Here is a 26,159-nt window from a genome sequence, read left to right as displayed (position 1 = left end):
ACATTCCAAAGACCTCTTCATTGCATTTGTTACAACAAAATTAAAAATTTTAAACTTTGGCTTACTACTAGGAAATTTTCTCATGTGGCCATTTTACAAGCCCCATCTCACAAAATCTACCCTTAAGAAAAATTGAGACTTAGATAACAGTGTTACTGAAAGATGATTATTTGAATCACAAAATCATTTTCCATTTTTTTTTTTTTTTTGCTGCTTAAATATTTTTCAAGTCCATCTACTTCTCTCTCTACCACCATCCCCATCACCCTGGTCGTGGTGATCAGTAGCTCTTTCCTTGCAGTAGCAGCTCACCGACTTCCTCCATCGACTCCTGCTTCCTCCACACCATTCTTCCCACACTAGTCATATTGGTCAATTCAAAACCCAAACCTGATCTTCTCTCATCCCTGCTTCTGTGACTTCCCACTGCTCTTAGGCATGGATCCAATTCCTCAAAATGTTGAACATAGGACTACCATACGACCCAGCAATACCAATCTTAGGTGTACACCATTGAAGACATGAAAAAAAGAACACAAACAGAAACCTGTTCACCAAAGGTTCATGGTAGAATTTTTCACTATAGCCAAAAGGTGGAACCAACTGAAACTCCCATCAGCAGATGAATGGATAAACAAAACGTGGTACACACACACACACACACACACACACACAATCGGATATTATGTGGTCGTGAAGAGAAATGAAGTCCTGATGCATACCACAACATGGATGAACCTTGAAAACGTTATGCTGAGTGAAATAAATCAGTCGCGAAAGGACAAATATCATATGATTCCATTCATAAGAAATAAGCAAATACATGGAAACCCAAGATCATTAATGGTTACCAGAAGTGGGAGGGATGGGAGAAGGGAGAGTTTTTGCTTGAAGGGCATTGAGTTTATGTTCATGGCAGTAGAATGCTTTGGAAAAGGACAGCAAGAATGGCTGTACAACAAGAATATAATCAATGTCATTGCATTGTAAATGTAGAAATTGATGCATTGACATATGTCTTGGTGTATATTATTGAGACAGAAGAGATCAGGCTGGCTGAATTAAATAAGGGCTACATTTCAAGGCCCCGTGTGCTTGACCAGCTATAATTAAATAGTCTCTGAATCTAAACCTAAGTGCAGACCACCATATAACTTTTGCTGCTGGCACCCGAAAACTTCTTGTAAGTAACACACTAGGTGCTTAGAATAATGGGCTACATTTCAAGGCCCTATGTGCTTGACCAACTATAAATTACTGATAATCCTCCCAAGTTGTTTTTCAAGGCTTCACCGGGTGCAGAGCATGAGCAGTAAAGATCAACGTGGCCTGTGAATGACCTTCCACATGAGACAAACATGAACCCCTTGCTGGGGCTCAAACCAAGATCCAGAGGCATCACGTATGTACAACATCCCAGAATAAGTCCTGTTTGACATCCTGGCAGCCTTTGTGACAGGCTCCATCTTAGTTTCAGCAATCTCTGTGAGGAAGACCACCTTGAATTCTAACTACACACACATTTTATTTTCATAATCCCTCCCCTTCTCCTGGAAATCTCCACCCATCTAATGAATAAAGATAATGCCTTTTTCCCTCCTAAAAACTTTTATAAGCTCTAGGAAGTCCTTTCTTCAGGAAGAGACTGGCAGCTAGCTTAGGTGGAAACCCTTCTCCCTTTCTCCCTAATGAGCCTTTTACTTTCTCTCTGTCCCTAATAAATCTTTGTTCGTGTGGAACCTCTGAACCTCTCCTGGTCATTCTTGGTCAGAAGAAGGTAAGAACCTAGGCAGGGCTTAGTCCTGAACTGGGAAGCTTTGCCCTGTAAAGTTATCACAACAACAAAAAGATCCAATTCCTTAAGCTGGACTCCAATGTCCTGTGAAATATGGCCCACCAGCCCACAGGCCTCAGTCGCAGCGTCCCTCTCCTGGAAGCCTCTGGGCTCTGGCCACACTGGCTTCGCCAGTTTCTTCTCTTCCTTACACTCTGTCCGCCCATGAGCACTCTTACCTGTGCTTCCTTCTCCTGCAGCCTTCCTCTTGGCATGCTCTTTCCTTATCTGTTCTTCTATTCCTATTCATTATCCGATCCCAGCTCAAGCTTCCAGCTGGAAGTCTTCCTTGATGACATTGGTCCCCTGGGGACTGACCCCAGGAAGAGAATTTGTGTGGGAGTGATTTACGAAGGTCATGCTCCCAGGGGACAACCTTGAGGAACAGGGCAACAGGACAGGGAAGGGGAAGGAGTTGAGCAACAGTGAGTTTGCAGGGGAAGTCCAGCCTCAGCCGGCCGCTCTGGAGCAGACATTACTCCAATGTTCATTCTCCACATGGTAAGGTGTGGAGTGTCCCTATTCCTGCATGGCTGCCCCATGGGAATATAAACTCCCAGGTATGTCTGGCTGTTAGCGTACTCTGGCAAAATGGCTAATGTAGCCCAAGGTGGTCCTTTGGAGAAGGCTGCAGGAGCCTGCCATTAGGAGCAAGGTGTTCAGAAGCTGGGGAAAGGGAACACAATGTGGTGAAGGGGTATGAGGGGATCTGGGTGAACAACCACAGTGTTTGCCTGCCTCTCCTCCCTGAGCAGCTCAGCTAGAAAGGACACTGACATAGATGTTATTGTCATCATGATGATCATAACTCTAGTTTTGGGGTGCTGTGAAGTCAATTCTGGCTCATAGTGACCCTATAGGACAGAATAGAACTACCCCATCGAGTTTCCTAGGCTGTCATCTTTATGGGACCAGATCACCAAGTCTTTTCTCCTGCGGAGTCGCTGGGTGGGTTTGAATTGCCAACCCCACAGTTAGCAGCCAAGCACCTAACCACTGTGCCACAAGACACTCTTCTAAACACTGACAGTTATTAATTCATGAACCTCACAACAATCCTGTCCAGTAGGTATTATAATTCTCCCCATTTCAGACCTGAGGAAACCAAGGCACAGAGTGATAATCTGTCAGTAATCTGCTCGGTGTCAGCTGCAAGGCTGTAGAGGAGCCAGGATTCAAGGAAAGTGGACTGGCTCCAGGTCTGTGATCAGAACCCTCACACAGTGCACCTCGCACGTCATGTCCACTCCATCATTGCTCACCACAACTGCAAGTTCACGTTCATCTGTGAGATTGCTGCTGCTGTTAGGTGCCATGGAGTTGATTTCGTCTCCTGGGGACCAGATGGGACAGAGCGGAATTGCCCCAGAGGGTTTCCTCGATGGCATTGGGTTTTGGTTTTAATCTTTCCAGGAGCAGATCTGCAGGTGATGGAGTGGAGTTGCATTATAGGCACATCTCACCCACGTGAAACTATGCGAGCATGGATGGCTGAGGACAACAGAAGTTATGTAGCACAGGTGATTCCAGCAACCTCACTTGATGAGAACAGATAGGAGACAGGACCCAGCTTTTGCCTAATTTCTCATGCGCATCCCAACGTGAGAGCATCTGCTGGTCTGTGTATAGTTCTGGGATCCCAAAATGTACACATCCCACATGGCCCCTACGCTAAAGCCAACCACTTCATGCTGTGTTCAACCAAAGGGGCAGGGACCTCTACCAACACTAAGAGAGAATGCTGGCCAGTGGAATAATGAGAGATGAAAACACCTTTATGATGTGCTTCATGGATGATTTAAAGGACGTGAAGGTTATCATAACTCTAAGTTATTATTCTTTCACCATACTTATTCAACCTGGATGCTGAGCAAATACCTTGAGAAGTTGGACTATATGAAGAAGAACATGGGATCAGTATTGGAGGAAGACTCACTCACAACTTGCGATATGCAGATGACACAACCTTGCTTGCTGAAAGTGAAGAGGACTTGAAGTACTTGCTGATGAGGAGCAAAGACCACAGCCTTCAGTATGGATTACACCTCAACATAAAGAACACAAAAATCTTCACAACTGGACCAATAAGCAACATCATGATAAACAGAGAAAAGACTGAAGTTGTCAAGGATTTCATTTTACTTGGATCCACAATCAATATCCATGGAAGCAGCAGTCAAGAAATCAAAAGACGCATTGCATTGGGCAATCTGCTGCAAAAGACCTCTTTATGTGTTAAAAAGCAAAGATGTCACTTTAAGGGCTAAGGTACCCCTGATCCAAGCAAGCTATGGTGTTTTCAATTGCCTCATATGCATGTGAAAGCTGGACAATGAATAAGGAAGACTGAAGAAGAATTGATGCCTTTGAATTATGGTATTGGTGAAGAATATGGAATATACCATCGACTGGACTACCAGAAGAATAAAAAAATCTGTCTTGGAAGAAGTACAGCCAGAATGCTCCTTAGAAGCGAGAATGGTGAGACTTCATCTCATATACTTTGGTCATGTTATCAGGAGGGACCAGTCCCTGGAAAAGGACATCATGCTTGGTAGAGGGTCAGTGAAAAAGAGGAAGAGACTCAATAAGATCTACTGAGCCGGTGATGCATCAATGGGCTCAAGCATAGCAATGATTATGAGGATGGCACAGGACCAGGCAAGTGTTTCATTCGGTTGTACGTGGGGTCGCTAATAGTCGGAACTGACTTGATGGCACCTAACAACGTAACAAGCAGTTTTTGCATTGCTTAAACCAAACCAAACCAAACCCAGTGCCATCAAGCCGATTCCGACTCATAGCAACCCCATAGGACAGAGTAGAACTGCCCCATAGAGTTTCCAAGGAGCGCCTGGTGCATTCGACCTGCCGACCCTTTGGTTGGCAGCCGTAGCACTTAACCACTACACCACCAGGGTTTCCTTGCATTGCTTAGGTGATGTTAAAACCTAAATCCCCAAATGCCCCTACTCTCTAATGAAACGTCTGAGTTCCGTGACTGTAAATTCTATGCTGGGGTTAGTGGAAAAAACACAGACTGTGGAGTTAACTGAACCCAGGGTTTAATCCTGGAGCAGCTGTTTCCTAGCTGTGTGACTTGAGGAATTTACTTAAACTCTCTGAGCCTCAGCTATAAATGGAGGCTAACATATCTGGTGCAAATGTGTTCTCATGAGGGTTAGAAAATGTGAAATGTACCTAGCTCAGTGCTTGGCACAGGGCAGGGGTGATGTGAAACTCATATTTCTGTACCCAAGGGGCAAAAATGAAACAGCTATCTTTATAAGGACGCCCCCCCCCAAAAAAAAAAACCTGTTGCCGTCGGGTTGATTCCAACTCATAGCAACCCTATAGGACAAAGTAGAACTGCCCCATAGAGTTTCCAAGGAGCGCCTGGTGGATTCAAACTGCTGACTTTTTTGGTTAGCAGCCATAGCACTTAACCACTACGCCACTAGGGTTTCATAAGGACAGAGAATGTCAAATGAAATGTTCTGGGTCCAAATAGGGAAAATAAGATACAACAGAAACATCTGGAAATACAAACACAATCAGTTGTGTCTACTCATAGAATAGGCCCTAGGAGATTTGACGGAAATAAGAAAATTATCATTTTTTTCCATTTCGGGCGATAGTGAGTGCTATTGATCCTTCACAGTGATCACAACACACAACGCATAGAGTTGTTAGGGAAATACATTTTAATACAATACATTAAAACTCTTAGAAGGTTTCTGGTACATTATGAGCTCACAATAGAGATCAGGTATTTAAAAAGCTTGACATACATTCTCCAATTTCTGGGTTCCACTGAAAAACAGAAAATCTGGTTTGTAGGCTGTCAGCTGGAGCTGGCTGCTCGCTTGGGTATGCCTGTCTCTCAGACCTCAACCCCTGTGTATCCTGACCCAGCCTCCCTCACTCTTACATTATCTGCCACAACGCATTTCCAACCTCTATTTTGCACACCCTAGAAACTTACTAAAACTTTCCTTGGGCTTTTAGGGAATCTCGTTGGATTCCTCTCACGAAGTGAAGTGCGGTATCTAATAGAACGACCACCTGTCTGTTAGTCTGTCCTACTGTGCTGGCTGGCGTCTTGCTGTGATGCTGGGAGCTATGCCACTGATATTTCAAATACCAGTAGGGTCTCCCAGGGTAGACAGGCTTCAGCAGAGCTTCTAGATGAAGACAAACTAGGCAGAAAGGCCTGGTGATTTACTACTGAAAATTAGCCAGTGAAAATCCTATGGATCACAATTGAATATTGTCCGTTATAGTGTTGGGAGATGATTTCCCTAGATTGGAAGACACTCAAAATACACAGTGGCCACAACAATGGACTCAAGCTTACCAGTGATCATGAAGACGGTGCAGGGCCCGGCAATGCTTCATTCTGTTATATGTGGAGTCACCATGAATTAGTGCCCATTTGATGGCAACTAACAGCCACGTTTATTAAGTGTGTTCTAGGCACTTTCATATACCTTGTCCCAACTATTCCCCACATAGCCTTGCCAAAAGAGTGAAGTCTTCCTATTTTTTAAATAGGTTTGTTGTTGTTAGTTGCCATCAAGTTGATTTTCAACTCACAGTGATCCCATGTGACAGGGTAGAACTACCCCACAGGGTTTTCAAGGCTGTCATTTTTACAGAAGCAGATCATCAGGTCTTTTTCCCACAGAACCACTGGGTGGGTTCAAACCACCAAGCTTTGGTTAGTAGCCGAGTGTTTAACCATTGCACCACCAGGGCCCCTTTTTAATAGGCTTAAAATCCAAAACCAATTGCCATCAAGTTGATTTTGACTTATATTGACACTATAGGACAGAGTAGAACTGCCCCATAGGGTTTCCATGGAGCAACTGGTGGACTTGAACTGCAGACCTTTTGGTTAGTTGTGGTAGCTCTTAACCACTGAGCCACTAGGGCTCCTTAGAGAAACTAAATATCTTGCTTAGGGGAAACACAGTGAGCAGAAGACTAGGACTCAAATCCAGATCTGTCTGACCCCAGAGACTTGCTCATTTCTCCATACTTTGTAGGCCTTAAAGAATCTGCCAATGGGTCAGTCAATCAATCTATCGGCAAGTATTGAACAATATTGGTTGAAAGCCAGGGCTCCATTTATAATTCAGTCTAATTTGTTGAGTTTGCTTTTATCTCCTAGATTGGACATTGACCCAAGTGACATAATCACTTATCGCTGCCCCCTCATTGTCCTGTCCTGCAGAACCTCCCTTTATCAGCTTTAAGAAAATATTTGCAGAACTCTTAATCATCAAGATGCCTTGCACGTGGGCCTTCCAAGGTGCATCAGCTCTCGGGTATCTATGCTGTAGAATTAATCACGAGATTTGAAGAGTAGAAGCTTTCTCCTCCCAAATTTGTTTTGCTTTAGTGAAAATGATACTTTTCGTACACCTTGAGGGGTGTGCTGATGGAGGTGTCCCGTGCTGTGGGAAAAAAAGAGGCCTAGAGGTCAACACTAATATGAAGCCAAGAGTTGACCATGCATACTTGAATAATAAAAGCTTTATAACTTTTTCCTCATTTCAATTCAGGAACCTAAAAGTCCTGAATTAACCATAAGAATCAATATCATTCATTAATTTACCCAGCAAATATCTATTAACCCCTTACTTTTGGATAGGCTTTTGCACACTTGTTAGCAATGAAGGAATTCTCTTCTCATGGTACAAAAGTTGCTCCTTATTCCCTCCTGGAAATTCTCTATTTTCTGCAGTGTAATTCATTAGGGGGTCCAGCTCATTCAACTTTCCAAGCTGAGATTTATTTATTCTTTCCAAATAGAGTTTTTTTAAATACCTAACTTTTAGAAGATAACCTGAGGTAGTTTTTCATGAATTGAATTACCTCCCCCCAAAAATGTGTGTATCATAGCAAAAAGATGGAAGCAACCAAGGTGCCCATCAATGGATGAATGGATAAATAAATTATGGTATATTCACACAATGGAATACTACGCATTGAAAAGAACAGTGAGGAATCTGTGAAACATTTCATAACATGGAGGAACCTGGAAGGCATTATGCTGAGTGAAATTAGTCAGTTGCAAAAGAACAATATTGTATAAGACCACTATTATAAGAACTTGAGAAATAGTTTAAACTGAGAAGAAAACATTCTTTTGTGGTTACAAGAGGGGAAAGGGGGGGTGGGAGAGGGGCATTCACTAGATAGTAGATAAGAACTACTTTAGGTGAAGGGAAAGACAGCACACAATACAGGGGAGGTCAGCACAATTGGACTAAACCAAAAGCAAAGAAGTTCCCTGAATAAACTGAATGCTTCGAAGGCCACTGTAGCAGGGGCAGGGGTCTGGGGACCATGGTTTCAGGGGACATCTAAGTCAATTGGCATAATAAAATCTATTAAGAAAACATTCTGCATCCCACTTTGAAGAATAGCGTCTGGGGTCTTAAACGCTAGCAAGCAGCCATCTAAGATACATCAATTGGTCTCAACCCACCTGGATCAGAGGAGAATGAAGAACACCAAGGATACCAGGTGATTACAAGCCCAAGAGACAGAAAGGGCCACATGAACCAGAGACTACATCATCCTGAGACCCGAAGAACTAGATGGTGCCCGGCTACAACCAATGACTGCCCTGACAGGGAACACAACAGAGAATCCCTGGTGGAGCAGGAGAGCAGTGGGATGCAGACCCCAAATTCTCATAAGACCAGACTTAATGGTCTGACTGAGACTAGAAGGACCCTGGTGGTCATGGTCCCAGACCTTCTGCTGGCCCAGGACAGGAACCATTCCCGAAGCCAACTCTTCAGACATGGATTGGACTGGACAATGGGCTGGAGAGGGATGCTGGTGAGGAGTGAGCTTCTTGGGTCAGGTGGACACTTGAGACTATGTTAGCATCTCCTGCCTGGAGGGGAGATGAGAGGGTGGAAGGTGTTAGACGCTGATGAAATGGACACAAAAAGAGAGAGTGGAGGGAGAGAGCGGGCTATCTCATTAGGGGGAGAGTAATTGGGAGTGTGTAGCAAGGTGTATATGGGTTTTTGTGTGAGAAACTGACTTGATTTGTAAACTTTCACTTAAAGCACAATAAAAATTATTAAAAAAAACCCCAAAAATGTGTGTATCAATTTGGCTGGGCCATAATTTCCAGTATAGTGTGGTTGTCCTTCATTTTGTGATTGTAATTTTATGTTAAAGAGAATTAGGGTGGGATTATAATACCCTTACCCAGGTCACATTCCTGATCCAATATAAAGGGAGTTTCCCTGGGGCGTGGCCTGCACCACCTTTTATCTCTCGAGAGATAAAAAGGAAAGGAAAGCAAGGAGAGAGTTGGGAACCTCATACCACCAAGATAGCAGTCCCGGGAGCAGAGCACATCCTTTGGACCCGGGGTCCCTGCACAGAGAGGCTCCTAGTCCGGGGAAAGATTGATGAGAAGTCCGACAGAGAGAGAAAGCCTTCTGCTGGAGCTGACACCCTGAATTTGGACTTTTAGCCTACCTTTTTTTTTTTTACTATGAAGAAATAAATTTCTCTTTGTTAAAGCCATCCGCTTGTGGTATTTCTGTTATAGCAGCACTAGACGACTAAGACATAGTTGTTCTTAAAAATTTTTAATTCCAGATCCACTTTGGCTGGAGGAAAAAGCCACATATGAATAATCTCACTTCTCATTGAAAATGTATAAATCAAAGAAAGAAAGAAAACAGGGAATTGAATGAGAAGAGAGCCACTGATGTGTTTGAGGCGTCAATGAAGTGGCTTTTGGTTTTCATTAAATAACAGAAGTAAATTATTAATTAAAATGAGCAGCCAAATTCATACCATAAGCTTGAAGGCCATAAAGATTGGCACATGAGATGCCTTTCTAGAGCCCATGGTGTTGGTTAGAACAGAACTATAGAAACATCAGAATAAAATAAATATGTTGTCATTCTGTTTCTAATGTGACCCCAGAGGCTAATCCCATCATCTTGTTTTTTGGTTCGTTTTTTAACTTAGAGCTTCTGGAGAAAGGCGCTGAGTCTCACTTTGGGCAAGCATTAAATCAATTTACCAAATCTTTCCAAGGTTCACTAGCGAATGACCTGGAAAAAATTCCTATTAAGACTTTAAAAGTATACAAGTGCCGGAAGAGCTTAAAATAGTTAACTCATCAACTAACCCAGATGAACTTAAGATGAGCTTATCTGGCATGTTTCTTGTTGGGACCGGAACAACAAAAGTCAGAAAACAACTTCATTTGGGAAGTGAGCATTTCAATTGTATAAGTCAATATCAAACTTCTTAGGTAATGAATGACTACGCGTTCTGGCAGACCTGATGAAATTTCTAAATGACCTTGACCAAGAGACCATGGAAGCTCTCAAAGTTACACTGGTCTTGTAAAATGAACTGAGTAACTTGCCTCGTTTCCCATTTTCAGAAAAGCTTTGTTAACCTAGGGATTATCTGTACTTAAAAGTTAGTTATAAAATTTACCTATAAAACTATCTAGGCATGGGCAGACCAGCTACATAATCTGCAGGGTCCAATATAAAGTTAAGGTGACCTGGTGGTGCTGTGGTTAAAACACTCAGCTGCTAACTGAAAGGTTGGTGGTTCAAATCCACCAGCTGCTCCACAGGAGGAGGATGTGGCAGTCTACTTCCATAAAGATTACAGCCTTGGAAACCCTGTGGGGCAGTTCTACTCCATCCTATAGGGTCACAGGAAGTTGGAATCAACTCGATGGCACACAACAACAATATAAAATTAAAATGAGGCACTCCCTGTTAAAAATAAAGAATTTCAAGATGGCCACAGTACAGCGTTAGGCCAAGCACAGGATCCTTCTAAGTATGGGTTCCCGGGTGACTACCTGAGTTTATCACACACCTGTGGAGCCAGCCTTGGCTTGGGAATGGAGGTGTTTACCATTTCTACAGGGTTGCTATGAGTCAGAACTGACTCGATGGCAACTGGTTTGGTTTTTTGGTTCAATTCCTTTTAACAGCTATTGGTTTATGCAAATATTCTTTTTGTTCTTGGGTCAGTTTAAGTAATTTACATATTTTTTCTAGAAAATTACCAATCTCATTTAGATTTATAAATTTATTGGCACATAGTTTCTCACTATGCTAAGATTTTTTAAACATCTACAATAATTGTGGGTATAATTTTTTTTATTGTTACCATTGCATATTTGTACACCTTCTCTGTGTCTTTTCAAAGGTCTGTTTTTAGTCTTTTCAAAGAACAAAGTGTTGGTTTTCCTTTTTGTATTTCATTATGTTTTCATTTCTATATTTATTTCTTTTTACTTATTCTTATTTTGTCTATACATTATTTTTATATGCTTTTATCTATTCTTATTTTTTTTTCCTCTGACTTGTACAATGTTAAACATTAAAAATAAGACTTGGAGTATTTTCCTTCAAAAATCACTAGTTTAAGGAGTATATTTTTAGTTTCTAACATTTTGGTGCAAATCGTGTGGATTAGGAAGGACTAAGAGCCTGACGAATGAGAGAAGACAAGTTAGCAACCAAGACGTCACTTTCAGACCTGGTTTTGCATATCAAACTGTCCCCAAACAAGTTTTCATAGGTCCCATTCCAACTAGTGATGACCCCTTCAATGGGAAAAATTCTCCTAACCTCACAAATGCTCACATTTGTGAATAGTCCTTTGGTACAAAGTATCCCCTGTAAATATAAATCAAAAGGCACAAAAGGTAAACATTAAGTAATAACCCTTTTAAATACTTGATGAGCGTTTACGGAATTTACTAAGTGGTAAACTTCTGACAAAGCTTACTGAAAAAACCACGGGCCAGGCAGATTTGATGATTTAAATAACTGCATTAAAAATATTTATCTTGACAACTGAGCTTTTTGGCAACAGCTCAGATTTTGCACCAAGGTGAGTGCCTCACTTGCCTTACCCTAGTCCTGGTCCTGACAAACTACAAAAGCTGCAAGAAAAGCAAGCTGGGAAATCACCCAGGCTTTCTTTCTAATTAAGTGACTTCTACTCAGCCCCACCTTGTAACTGTCATGATCCTAACTCCAACATCAGCAAAATGCCAAGAGCCCACATATCATGAACCTTAGGATTCATTCCCAAACCTTAGAATGTCTAAGGTATGAACCAGAAAAAAAAGAATTCTTTGATTTGAAAAAGACCCTCACTCATCTAACAACAATGTTTATTTATTTCATAAGCATTGCTAGAGCACCGACCATCAGCCATTCATCGTGTTAAGCAAATTTCAAGATTGTTGTTACTAGGGCCATCTAAGCGGTTCTGACTCATAGTGACCCCACGTACAACAGAACAAAACACAGCTCAGTCCTGCACCATCCTCACAATCATTGTTACACTTGAGCCCACTGTTGCAGCCACTTTGTCAATTCATCTCATTGAGGGCCTTCCTCTCTTTCACTGACCCTCTACTTTACCAAGCATGATGTCCTTCTCCAGGGACTGGTCCCTCCTTATGACATGTCCAAAGTAGGTGAGACAAAGTCTCACCATTCTTGCTTCTAAGGAACATGCTGGCTGTACTTCTTCCAAGACAGATTCGTTCATTCTTCTGGCAGTCCATGGTATATTCAATATTCTTCACCAACACCATAATTCAAAGGCATCGATTCTTCTTTGGTCTTCCTTATCCAGTTTTTGCATGCATATGAGATGATTGAAAATATCATGTTTTGGGTCATAGCAACTTCATTGTCTTCTAGAGCCCTATACATACAACTTTAAAGACATCTATGCTGGCAGTCGTGAGCTTTCCAAGATATTGGGGAATGCATTATTAGTTGCTGGCAATTGAAATCCGCACTATGTGTTAGCAATGGAACAAAGAACTGGCTTGCCAGACCAGATTAGGCTGACCAAACTATGACCCACATTAATTGTAACAAAGGGTACAAACAGTTGCCAGAATGCATTCCATTTACCCAATTCAGAAGGAATTTCACCTGCCTTTGAAGCAAAGCTTAGAGAATGTATGAATTTCCATGCCAGTGTTGAAATTGTTTTGGGGATCTATTCTTTACTAAGGATCTTACCTTACTGTACAAGTAGTTCTCATGAATCTTGTATCAGCACTCAGAAATCCAAATGAGAAAAGTGACTTGTGATCATTTTATTGCTCAAGCTACTTTGTGTGGTAATCCAGTTCCAGACAATGGCTTCGGGAAACACCTTTGTTTCAACAAGTTTATGCATTTTTTTTTTCCCCATTCCTAGGAAGCTTCTGATGAACCAGGTGCAAGTGTTATGGAAAAAACAAAAAAAAAAAATTTTTTCTGCCTACCACTAATTCTATTCATTTGAAAAAAAAAAAAAAAACCCAGTGCCGGCAAGTTGATTCCGACCCATAGCAACCCTATAGGACAAAGTAGAACTGCCCCATAGAGTTTCCAAGGAGCACCTGGCGGGTTCGAACTGCCGACCCTTTGGCTGGCAGCCATAACGCTTTAACCACTGTGCCACCAGGGTTTCCTAATACATTTGAATACATAAATGGAAACCTTTCAATTTTCTGGTAATTTCTAGCACCTTGTAGGAAGTTAAGGCTCAAAATAGAGTAATAACAGCTATGTGCTCATTCTAGTTGTTGACTTAGATTTTGGACGCCATGGAAGCTGGAGCTCAGGCAGTCTTTTCTTGCCTACTTTGCCAGGAGCTAGTTTAGGACCTAGCACATCACAGGTGCTCAAAAAGCTCAGTTGAATAAATGTATGACCTTTGAAAATCCATTAGTTTCATTTCCTAAAAGACTCATGAGAAATATAATTTGGGAATAGATTTGAAATCCTGTTTCTTGGCCTCCACCGTGTTCCAAATAATCTTTTAACACTTTTTGATATAAATACCTGAGTCATCAGCTCATTCTTTGACTTTGTGAGTAGATGAGATTTTTGCATTTGGGATGAACTTAGATGCTCCTATTGAGCTGTCTCAATGCTTGGCTCATTGCTCATCTGAGGATGAATGGCGAGCCTGCCAAACTTTACCAAACCCAAAGGGAATTTTTTATTACAGTCCTGGGCATCTGACATCCTGAATATGCATTACCTGTATGCATTATGTGTAGACCACCAAGCTCACGGTCCCTCCAGTCTGAATTGACTCTATGTTTGGTTTCCCAGAAATGTTAGACAATCTCCAAACTGTACGAAACACTTCAAGGAGTAGCTATGTTCAGCAGCAATAATAAAAGGCAGCGGCTAGTAACATACATTGAGAATTTGTGAGTCAACTATTATGGCTAAGTTTGTAGTAAGCCTTATCTCATTTTAACCGCCATATCAGCCTGGGAGGTGGGAGCAAGAATTATCACAGTTTTGCTATTTTGAAAAAAAAAGCTTAAAGTTAAAATATGTACCCTAGGTCATGGAACTAATAAGGCCTGGTCTTTGAACCCAATATGCTTTATGACCCCAAAGCCTGTGCTCACAGCCACTGTGATTTATGTCCCCAAGTGAGTATCTGAAAATAAACACATAAGTAAATAAATACATCAATAGAAATAGTAGACACTACATCAATTTCAGGAGTCCTGGTGACACAGTAGTTAAGTGCTCATCTGTTAACTTACAGCTTGGCATTTCAAGCCCACCAGCTGCTCTGTGGGAGAAAAATGTGTCAGTCTACTTCCATAAAGATTACAGCCTTGGAAACCCAACAGAGCACTTCTACTCTGTCCTATACAGTCGCTATAAGTCAGAATCGACTCGATGGCACACAAAAACAACCACAGTCAGTTTGAGTTCAAATCTGAAAGGGATGGGAAGACAAGCTGCCTCCACTTACAGGCAGCCCTCACATTGCACTGTTTCACGGGAAAAAGGTCAAATCTCAGTTTCCACGAAACTGTGCAGTTCCCGTAAGCACAGGCTTTGATTAGCAGGTATGTGCAAAGCGAGGGTCTATAAAATGCAGAAGAACCTGGGAGTGGCTCACCCAGGGGCATCCTCATTAACCCACCACCACGTGGATGGGGGTGGTACAACTAGTTCACACAACGGCCGCACACCTGAGGTGGACTTGGGTCTCTAGAATCTGATGCTGGTGTTGAGTAGCCTTTTCTTTTCAACTCATGTTATTTGTAGAGAATCCCCTGAAAACACTGCTACCCCAGGACAAGACGACCTATGACTACATTTGTGACTCACCACATTATATTATGGTTTTTGTTTGTTTAATAATATTTCATTATGTTTTCCAGGAAGGTTTCCACAGCAGTTTAGGTTCCCATTCAACAATTTCTACACAAGCTGTTCAGTGATATTGGTTACAGGCTTCACCATGTGTAAACACTTCTTAATTTTCGTTCCAGTTGTTCCATTTCCATTAATCTAGGTTCCTTGTCCCGTTACAGTTTTGTCTTTATTTTGATGTAATTGTTGACCGTTTTTTAAAGGAGTACAGTGCTTATGGGTGACATTCATTATTTTTGAGCCAATTTGTTATTTAGCTACAAGGTGACCTCAGGGGTTACTTTTGGTTTGGGCTTCGAACCAGTTTGTTCTGGTTTGAACCTCTACTGAGAATTTGCCTTTCCACCTCCAGATATACTGGATCAGAATCCCGATTTTAAGAAGATCCCCCAGGTGATTCTTTTGTGTAATAAAATTTGAGCACCGCTGCTGTACTACTGGTTCTCAGGATTGGTCCCTAGCCAGGGGCATTAGCATCCCCCGGGATCTTGTTAGGCAGGGGTTCAAACCGGAAGGAACTAGTTTGAAGCCTTGGTTTCCATTCAAGGTTTGAATAGTAACTCAGGGCAATAGTCTTGGGGAGCCCTCCAGTCTCAACCAGTCCAGTACGTCTGGTTTGTTTGTTTCTTTTTAGGAATTTGAGGTGCTGTTCCATATTTTTCTCCCATTCTGTCAGGGTTCATCTACTGTGGCCCTGATCAGAACGGTCAGTAGCTAAGTTATGTTTTGTAGGTGGTTGAGATGTTTCCGAGGCCACTGATTCAACTATAATACACAACTGCATTATAATTATGGCTATTATTTTAAACACACACACACACAAATACACACATATCTGTGCACACACTCAACTTGATAGACCCACATGGAATTTTTTGGCCATAAAAGTGGCAAAGTGTTTAAAGAGCTTGACTGCTAACCAGAAGGTCAGCAGTTCAAATCCATCAGCCACTCCTTGGAAACTCTGTCCTATAGGGTTGCTATGAGTTGGACTTGACTTGATGGCATTTTTTTTTTTTAAATAAACATTTGGCTTTCCTTACTCTAATAGTTTTCCCTTAACCTTGCCCACATGCTCCTCATCACATCTTAGCTGATAGAAACATACGGAATATCAGCTAGCTACTAGAGCTTGTTTTAATCAGGGCTTTGAACCCGATCTTGTTAAAATGTAGATTCTGATTCAGTATATCTGGGATGGAAATGCAAATTCTCACCAGAGGGTGGAACCAGAACAAACCAGTTTGAAACCTTGGTTTTAATATCTACCTAAATCAGAGGTCAAAAACTACCAGCTGAATTTTCCTGCACTCATGTTTTTTGTTTTTTGTTTCATGTTTGTTCTGGTCTTCGCAATGTTTATTACTTTCAATTAGGCTAATTGTAGAAATTCAGGTTTTAGGCTTTTCTTGAAAAATCGGAAGGCCTGATGACATTGAATCTGCATTTCCACCTGGAAGCCAAGAGTTGGCACCAAGTAGTGGTTTCCAGGTTCCTGTTGAGACAGGTAGGTCCCTCCCCTTTTGACACTGTTTTTTATTGGGTTTTTTTTGTTGTTCTTTTTACTTCTCTCAGTTATGTTACTTGCCTGCTTCTGTAGGCGTGTGATTTTGAGAACACTGGGGTAATAAAAGGAGCCCTGGTGGCACAGTGGTTAAAGCAATCGACTGCTGACTGAAAGGTAGGCAGTTTGAAACCACCAGCAGCTTCTCGGGAGAAAGATGTGGCAGTCAGTCTGCTTTTTTAGAGCTTTACAGCCTCAGAAATCCTATGCGGTAGCTTGCTATGACTCAGAATCAATTCGAAGGCCTTGGGTTTTGGTGGTCTGGCTGAGCTTAATAAAGCATCGTAGGGAAGTTTTTTTTCGGAACAAAGAACAAAGTATTGACTAAAGAAAAATATTTAAAAGGAAGACAAAGAGGAAATAGAAGTAAAACATGGCGGGGGGGGGAATACCAGAATAATTTTTTCCTCTCATTACTAAGAAGTTTATAATAGAATTTTTAACCCATATTAACTTGTTAAAAAATATACGAAAAAGCAAGTTACTTTCTCTTACAGACACAGGTCAATTTTTAGAGTCTCCCTTTTATATTATCTTAATTAAAAATTCCATAACTTTAGATCTCTAGTTGAAACAATGCAGGAGTATATTAATCTGGTTATCCTCCCACAGAATTAACTCTAAAATTTCAACTATTTTTTATTTTGAGCCATAAATTATGTGTGGTTGTGATTGTGCTTTTTATATTTATAATAATTTCAAGGATTACATTGAATCTTCTCTTCAAAGGTCTTCAAATAAACATATTTTTCTAATATAACTGAGAGTGAAGTGAAAATGAAGGGGGAAATGGAATTTGAAGAGAGAAAAACATAAAAATGGAAAGGAAGGAAAAGAAGGAAAGAAGGGCAAGGCAGGTAGTCAATTCACTGACTTGATAAATATTTACTGAACGCTTACCATGTACCAGGCTCTATTCCAGGATCTGAGGATTTACCAGTCAGCAAAAAAGTTCCTGCCAAACTAATTTGCATGGTAAACTTTCCTCTAAAACACACACACACACACAAAAAGCCTCTGCCTTCATAAAGTTTATATTCTAGACGGGTGAGAGAGAATGTAAGGTACTGTAACGTAATATAATATAAATATAATATGTTGCTGTTGTCCACTGTCCAATTGATTCCAACCCCTAGGGACTCCATGTGATAGAACAGAACTGTCCCATAGGATTTTCTAGGCTGTAACTTTCAAAGATTAAAAAAAAAAAAAAAAAAAAAACTTTTTTTTTTTTTTTTTAAATCTTTAAGGGAGCCAATCACCAAGTCTTTCTCCCATGGAACCAATGGATGGGTTTGAATGGGTGGGTTGGAACCACCAACCTTTCTCCTAGCAACCGACCATTGCACCAGCAGGGCTCCATAATATCATATCATATATATTGTATCATGTGTTCAGCCTTGATAACTGTTACGAACAAAAAAGAAAGCAGGGTAAGGAAATGCGGAATGTCGGAGGGCCCGGTCTGCACTTTAGATACAGTGGGCAGGGAAGTCCTCTCTGACAAGGAGACATTGGAGCAGAGACCTGAATCACATGAGAAAGCAAGCCAGTGGATTCCTAGGGGAAGAATATTTCAGGTCAAAAGAACAGTGAGCATGAAGGCATGAGGCAGAAAGCAGTCTCTTCATGATAAAGAAAGACGTGGGAGGACTGTGTGGTGGGAGCAGAGGAAACACAAGAGAAAATTGTAAGAGATTCTGGCAGGAGGGATCAGGAAGGAGCTCATATTGAGCTCTGTAGCCACGGGAAGGAGTTGGCATTTAATGCTGATTGAAAAGGCAAGCTATTGGAGGATTTTGAGCTATATGATCTAGTTATTGTGAACAGAATAGACTATAGGAGGGCAAGAGTAGAGGCAGAGAAACTAATCGGGAGGTTATTAGAATAGTCCAGGCAAGAGCAGTAGAAGCTTGCACTAGATTGGTATGGATGAGATAGGTGATAGGTAGAATTTGGGATATATTTTGGAGCAGAGCACATCCTTTAGCCCCAGGGTTCCTACGCTGAGAAGTTCCTAGAGCAGGGAAAGATTGACGACAAAGACCTTCTCCCAGGCCTGACAGAGAGAAAAACTCTTCCCCTGGAGCCGACGCCCTGAATTCAGACTTCTAGCCTCCTGGACTGTGAGAGAATAAATTTCTCCTTGTTAAAGCCATCACTTGTGGCATTTCTGTTATAGCAGCACTAGATAACTAAGACAGGCATGAAAGATCGAACTGCCTATCAGGCCTCCAAGTGAACGTGAAGAGTTAACATGATATAGAGCCTGAAGCTCAAGAGAAAGGTCTAGAATCATGAATGTATATAGATGTGGGTGAAATACACAGCCACAAGACTAGGTGACATCACCTGGGACACAGTGTACCTAGAGATTTCCAGGAACCACACCCTGGGAAGAAGTGGCCAGTCAGATAGGAGAACAACCAAAAGAGCACAGTGTCCTCAAGCCAAGTGAAGGGACAGCTTCAAGAAGGTAAAGTGATCTGCTGCATCAAACAGTGTTGACAGATCAAGAAAGATGAGGTTTGGGAACTGCTCATTGAATGTGATGACACAGAGAGTGTTGCTGACCATAACTAGAGAGGTTTTGATGGGTGGTAGGTCAAAAGCTTTATGGGAAATGAGTTTAAGAGAGAATGGAGGAGAGGAAGTGGAGCCAGGGAGTAAAGACAACTGTATCGAGTTTTCCTGTACAGGAGAGCAGAGAAGTGGGTTTGGTTTGTTAGTTTTTATGATGGAAGTTATTACAGTAAGTTCATATAACAATGGTAAGGGTCAATAAAAAGGGAAGAATTGATGATGCAGGAGAAAGAGGGATGATTGCTGAAACACACACTTGAGCTGGTCGAACAGGTGGGATTCAGTGAACAAACGGAGGAACTGACCTTAGTTGTATAGAAGCACAAACTATCCCTCCAGGATGGCAGGTAAGAAGGCAGAGTGTATGGGTACAGCTGAGTTGGTAATTTGTTGATTTAGGTCGGTAGAATTGCTCATCTTACAGCTTTTGTTTTCGCAGAAGCAAAGCCTTCAACTAAGAGTGAAGGATGAAGATGGTGTGTGAGAGCTGAAGATATGCAAAGATCACCTTAGAAAAAGAGTCAATTGACCAGGGAAATGTGGAAAGATTGTTGGGCAGCACGAACATCCCATTGGATATGTGGGATCATGAATTTAAAATGAGACCAGTTAGCATGCTTTTCAACTGATATGGGTGCAAAGCTCTGGATTTCCCAGGGCTGAGGTTTTGCAAGACTTGAACAAAAGAGGGTGATAGAGTGTGTTGGCCAGCTCCAAAATGGCCTTTAATGATCCTTGCCTCTGGTGCTCATGCCCTTGTGGGTCCCTTTTTCTCTCACACTGAGCAGGGCTGACTTTGTGACCAATGAGATATCATGAAAACCATGGTGTGTGACTTTTAAGGCTCTGTCATAAAGGACACTGTGGTTTTCACCTTGTACTCTCTTGGATTGTTGACTCTGGGGGAAGCCAGCCACCATGTCCTAAGGATGCTCTCGTATGGAGAGAACCAAATCCCAAGGAACTGAGGCCTCCTGCCAACAACCAGGACTAACCAGGCATGTGTGTGAGCCAACCTGGAAGTGAATCCCCCAACCCCAGTCAAGCCTTCAGGTAGCTGCGGTGCCAGCCAACATCCTGAATGCAACCTCATAAGACGCCCTTAGCCAGACCACCCAGCTGAGCCATCCCAGGCTCCTGACCTACAAAAGCGATATGAGATAATAAATGCTTCTTGTTTGTAGCCACTATGTTTTAAGGTAATTTGTTACACAGCAGCAGATAACTAACACAAAAGGATAGGTGTTTTCAAGGGAGTGATTATAATGATGAATCACGGAGACTGGGAAGGGTAAGGCGAGAAGGGCGTGCACAGAGCAGCTAGATGGGAATAAGTGAGTAAAATCCAAACTCCTCACCGTGGTCTACCTAATCTGGCCCCTGGAGCTCGCAGAAACCATCGACTGCCGCTTACCCTCTTGCTCACTAAGCGTGGCCACACACTGGTGTTATCGATGCCCCTGCTGCTGTTCCTTCAATAAGCCAAGCTCGTTCCTGCCTCAGGACCTTTTGCATTTGTGATACCTTTACCCAGAACACCCTTCCTCCAGGTCACTTCGTTGCTGGACCCTTTACAGTCTTTAACTAACCACCACCCAACCCAAGTGCCGTTAACTAAGCAAGTAGCCGTCAATTATGACTCATGGCAACCCCTTGCGTGTCAGAGTAGAGCTGTGCTCTACAGCGTTTTCAATGGCTGATTTTTAGGAAGTAGATTGCCAGGCCTTTCCTCCAAGGTGCCTCTGGGTGGGTTCAAACCTCCAAACTTTTGGTTAGCAGTCAAGTATGTTAATTCTTTGCACCACCCAGGGACTTTTCATTCTTTAGGTCTCAGCATAAAAATCACACATTTAGGGAGAACTGTCTCATCTGATGTTACTACGCCCTCACCCTCACTAAGCTACTCTACAATGTCACCTTACTGTGATCTCCTCAACAAAAACCTAAAAGAACAAGGATCTTGTCTATCTTGCTCTCTGCTATTTCCCAGCACCTTAAACTGCTTTCACCATAGTAGGATCATAATAGACACTTACTGAATGAGTAAATAAGTAAAAAGGAGCAAATAGAATAACTTGAGATCCTGACTTACACAAACAGGGCAAAGTACTGACAAAAAGGAAATGCCTGTTAGAGAGTTACTGAGATCAGTGGGGAGCAGTAATAGAGAAGCAGAACAAAGACACCTTTAGCCTTGGAGGACTCCAAACTGCCATTCATGACTCAACTCTGGGAAGGAAGCCAAACCAGATCTTGGCTTCTGAATGGAAATAGCACATTAACCGCACCAGCAGGGAAGAGTTGGGAAGGAACCTTGTACCCTGCCAATACTCCATTCCTAGGGAGTCTACCCACATCTTAGGAAGCTTCACAAACACCCAGCTTTAGTTGACCACGACTTCTTCGGCCCCCTGAATGTGGCCACATGGTGAAGTCAGTGATATCAGGAAACCATTCCTCCAATTTCACATTGCAGCTTCAAGAAAATTCTACCAAAACATGAGGATCTTTAAAAAAAAAAAAAAAAATTTTTAATTCTATTTTTGGTTAAAGTATACACAGCAAAACAGATTCCCATTCAACAATTGCTAGGCAGAATGTTCAGTGACATTGGCTACATCCTTCACATTGCGTCAACATTCTCGTTATTTCCATTCTAGTTGTTCTACACCCATTAACTTAGCCTCACTGCCCCTCAAACTTCTCATCCATGCTTTAGAGTAACTGTTGTCCATTTGGTCTCATGCAGATAATTTTTTTTTTTAAAGCACAGTATTTAAGGGTGACATTCTTTACGTTTTGCGCTAACCTGTTATTTAGGTAAAAGGTGATTTCAGGGGATAGTTTTGGTTCAAGGTTTAAAGGGTATCTCAGGATACTACTCTCAGGGCCCAGAAAGTCTGGATTCTTTGAGAATTTGACGTTCTCAAAACATGGGTGATCTTGTATTCCATTGCTACCACACATTGTTTTATGTTCCACCCTGTTTGGATACCCCGAACCTAATATTAACATGCTATTGGCAACTAAAGCCGCAGCAGCTTTGCCCCAAATATGAATTGACAAGTTGTTGACACACTACAAGCAAGCATTATTTTTTTTTAATTATTAAAGTCAAATCCAGGAATAGTTTGAATTTTCTGCCCAACTGCATGTTGTTCAATGTGTGCAACTGGGCAACTTGAGACTTCCAAAAAGTCCAGGTCTGCATGAATCACCTCTTCTCATAGGAAGTCTCAGCACACTGCAGGACATGTGGTGTCACTACCAGGAAAATAAATTCCTGGTTTGAAAGGAAAACGATTTTCTTTCTTTCTGATGAAAGGCATGAGCCTTGTTTTGAAAACCGTTGCCAAGGCAAAAATGAATTCATCTTGACATTTGGGAACTGGGGCGATTCATAACCAATTATTCTTAATAAGGGAATGATTTACGTGGTACATTTACTAGCTCAGAGTCGTTGCATACAGCAACGGGAATGGCCTCATTTCGGGTGACCTACAACAGAGCTCTTGGGACAGATCCTAAGAGTCACTAATATCTTAGCACTGGAAACTGAAAACGGCAAACACAAACCTGATGGTTAAAGGAAACAAAGAGATAGATCAACAATCAATTTCTGTGGAAAAAAAACTACATTTATGAGTTTTTTCTTTTTTCCTTTTACTAAATGGTGCACCCAAAATCAACCAAACTCATTGCCATCGAGTTGATTCCAACTCAGAGTAACCCTGTAGGACAGAGTAGAACTGCCCCATAGGGTTTCCAAAGCTGTAATCTATACGGAAGCAGACTCCCACAACTTTTTCCCCCAGAATGGCTGGGGGATTTGAACCGCCAACCTTTTGGCTAGCAGCCGAGTGCTTAACCACTGCACTACCAGTGCTCCTTCTAAATAGTCCAAGAAGTCCTTATTTATCTAAAAGAACTTAACCAAAAATCCAGCCACTCATCTGCACAACTCCCACCCGAAAAAGTGTTTTGAGGATCAAAAAAGAGAACTTCTCTTTCTATCGCTTGTGTCAGCGATGAAAACGAGGCTGTCAAGGGTTTCATTCTACTTGGATCAACAATCACTACCTGTGGAAGCAGTAGTTAAAAAATCAAATAACATATTGCATTGGGCAAGTTAGTGGCGAAAGACCTCTTTAAAATCTAAAACAACAAAGACGCCACTTTGATGACTAAGATGTGCCTGACTTTAGCCAAGGTATTTTCAATCACATCGTATGCTTGCGAAAGTCGGACAATGAAACAGGAAGACTGAAGAAGAATTGACACATTCGAATCGTGGTGTTGGCAAAGAATGGACTGCCAAAAGAATGAACAATTCTGTCTTGGAAGAAGTACAACCAGAATGGTCCTTAGAAGTGAGGATGGTGAGACTTTGTCTCACATACTTGGAACGTGTTATCAGGAGGGACCAGTAGGACATCATGCTTGGTAAAGGAGAGGGTCAGTGAAAAAGAGGGAGACCTTCAATGAAATGGATTGACACAGTGGCTGCACCAACGGGCTCAAACATACTAGCTATTGTAAGGATGTTGCAGGGTTAGGGAAAGTAGCCTTCTGTTATACATAAGGTCGTTAGGAGTTGGATCCAAGTCTATGGCACCTGATAACAACAAAGAGGATTTAAGAAAGGTTAAACACCTCACAGAAAAATTAAATAATTGTAAAATGTCATTGTTAGATGCCATTGAGTCGGTTCCAACTCATAGAGACCCTGTGTACAACAGAACAAAACAACAGAACGAAAACACTGCCCGGTCCTATGCCATCCTCACAATCTTTGCTATGCTGGAGCCTATTGTTGCAGCCATTGTGTCAATCCATCTTGCTGAGGTTGTAAAATATATGGGACAAATTAGGTACAGAGAAGAATAAAAGTAGAGTCAATAACTGCAAGGACAACAGTAACAGCAGCTTGCATTTACTGAGCTCATACTATGTGCCAAATACTTTTCTGAATATTACCATGTGCTAACAAGGAACTCTCCGCCAATTATCCCGGGTTTCCTCACAACTAAACCTATACGGTAGGAACCGTTGCCCCATCTTTCAGAGGAGGAAACTGAGGTCCTCAGAGGCCTACTCATTCAAGTTTATACAACAAGGAAACATAACATATGTATGAGTCCTTTGAAAAATGTGAAGTTCTCTTTCCTGGGCTTTATACATGCTATTGCTTCTCACTAGAATGTTCTTTCCCGCTAGAAATACCCTTCTTCTCCCTCAGCCCTTCACCTGACCAGTTCCTACCTGTCCTTCAGGGATCACCTTAGCTGTCACTTCTCACAGGGCTTCCCTTCTTTTAGCATTTATCCCACTGTGTTTTCTTGGATGCTTACCTGTCCCCCCATCTGGTCTCAGGGCCTCTTGAGAACAGAAACCTTGCCTATGATCATTCCTCCTGTAACCCTTGTCCTTAGCACAAATTGTGTTTGACAAAGATCTGTCACATGAATGAAAGAATACCAGAGGGAGCACATTCTGCCATATACTCCCAACAGGAACCCACTTCCTCCTTCTCAAAAAAAAAAAAAATTAAGGTCCATTTCCTGATAAATAATATCATCGCACATGAGTGCCAAGGTGCCATGTAGTTCCTTTTCTTAAAGACAACGTATTCTACCAGACCAAAGAACTATAAGCCCCAATACCATTTCTAAAAATGACATTAAGAAGAAAGAAATATCTTTTTATGAGGGAAATAAAAACAACCTTGGAAATAAAGCAAAGGAGTGCAATAGAACCCTAAACATAATGGTATCAATTAGATACACCAGTCCCAAAGCCCCTTATCTGAACCTCATATACAGAGAGACATGTTAACCCAACGCTCAAGCTAAGGAAGAAAAGACCTAGAAATAGAAACCAAAAGGCTGTGTTGAAGTCTCCTGCTAAGCATTTGATTGCCAAAGCATATAAGCCAAAGGTCTTTGGTGTACTGCTGAGATATTCTCTCACACATTTTGGTTCCTAGCCCAGTTATCAAACACCCAAGTTCAATTACGGCCCAAGAGTCACCATACCCAACAGGAATTGTGATAAAATTTCTGTACAAGCCCATCAGGAACCTTTTGCACAGCCAAGAGTCAAAATGACAAAAACAATGTCCTACTGTGGATGGGGTCAATGTCCCTCCTGCCAACATTTCATCACAGATGCACACCCTACTTCCCATCAGCCACAGCCTCGACTACTCCTGGATTTGAGCTTTGAGACTCACAGGATCATAGGCTTGGGAACAGTTTATCTTCCTGTGCTGGTAATTTTGAGGAAGACTGATAAAAATAACCAATATAAAAATGGCCAAGTGGCCAATAATAAGGGGTAGAGAAAACAGAGGCAAAATTTGAAGGGAAATAAGGTAACTGCTTTGGGTAACAATTTCATCAAGACCAAATGTGCCTCTGTCGGTTGAAGATTTTTATGAGTTGGTCAGAATAAGCATCTAAAGACTAAAAAAGATTCTGACCGAGAGAGTAATAATATTTCTCCTGAAGAAAGTCCTAATGATACACTGCTGCACACAGAATCTTTGAGACCTGCTGCCCGAAGCCAGTTATCATCTGCAGTGAGCTGAGAGCTTGTCTGGTAATGTCATAGTGCCTTATGCTATTTTTTAAATGCAGATCGGGATAATTACAGAACATGATGGTATGTGTCCTGATACAACTCAAGTCAGGAAGGCACTGCATGTAAGACAGCCTCCGCCCAGGAAATCCATGTAAGTCCATCTTGTCTGGTCTCTGGGCTGCCAAGATTCCTTTTCCCCCTTCCTTCTCCCTCTCCTTCAGCACACCTTGGCCAACTCTGAACTATTCCGTACCGGGAGAAGAATCCATTCTTGACCTGCAGATGATCAGTTCACGAGATGAACTACCAAAGGAGAACACCACTGGGTTGCCTCATTCTCCTCAGCTACCAGCTTTGTAAACAACCAGAG

At 41.9% G+C, this 26,159-nt stretch overlaps 1 long non-coding RNA gene across 12 annotated transcripts in view; it reads right to left on the bottom strand.

Annotated features, from left to right (window-relative positions):
- Nucleotides 1-26,159, bottom strand: part of LOC111747632 (uncharacterized) — a 77,222-nt gene that overhangs the window by 31,422 nt on the left and 19,641 nt on the right. For 3 of the 12 annotated variants that reach the window (XR_010319311.1, XR_010319313.1, XR_010319319.1), the window contains one exon: nt 10-7,293. The exons of the other annotated variants lie outside the window; for them this stretch is intronic. This is a non-coding gene — a long non-coding RNA (uncharacterized LOC111747632). Of the gene's footprint in view, nt 1-9; nt 7,294-26,159 lie in introns of those variants that run through there. 12 annotated transcript variants of the gene reach the window in all.

The sequence above is a fragment of the Loxodonta africana genome, chromosome 24, assembly GCF_030014295.1.
Source record: "Loxodonta africana isolate mLoxAfr1 chromosome 24, mLoxAfr1.hap2, whole genome shotgun sequence".
Taxonomy (NCBI): Eukaryota; Metazoa; Chordata; class Mammalia; order Proboscidea; family Elephantidae; genus Loxodonta; species Loxodonta africana.
The sequence above is the reverse complement of the archived record's forward strand: the minus strand, read 5'-3'. Positions and strand labels throughout refer to the sequence as shown.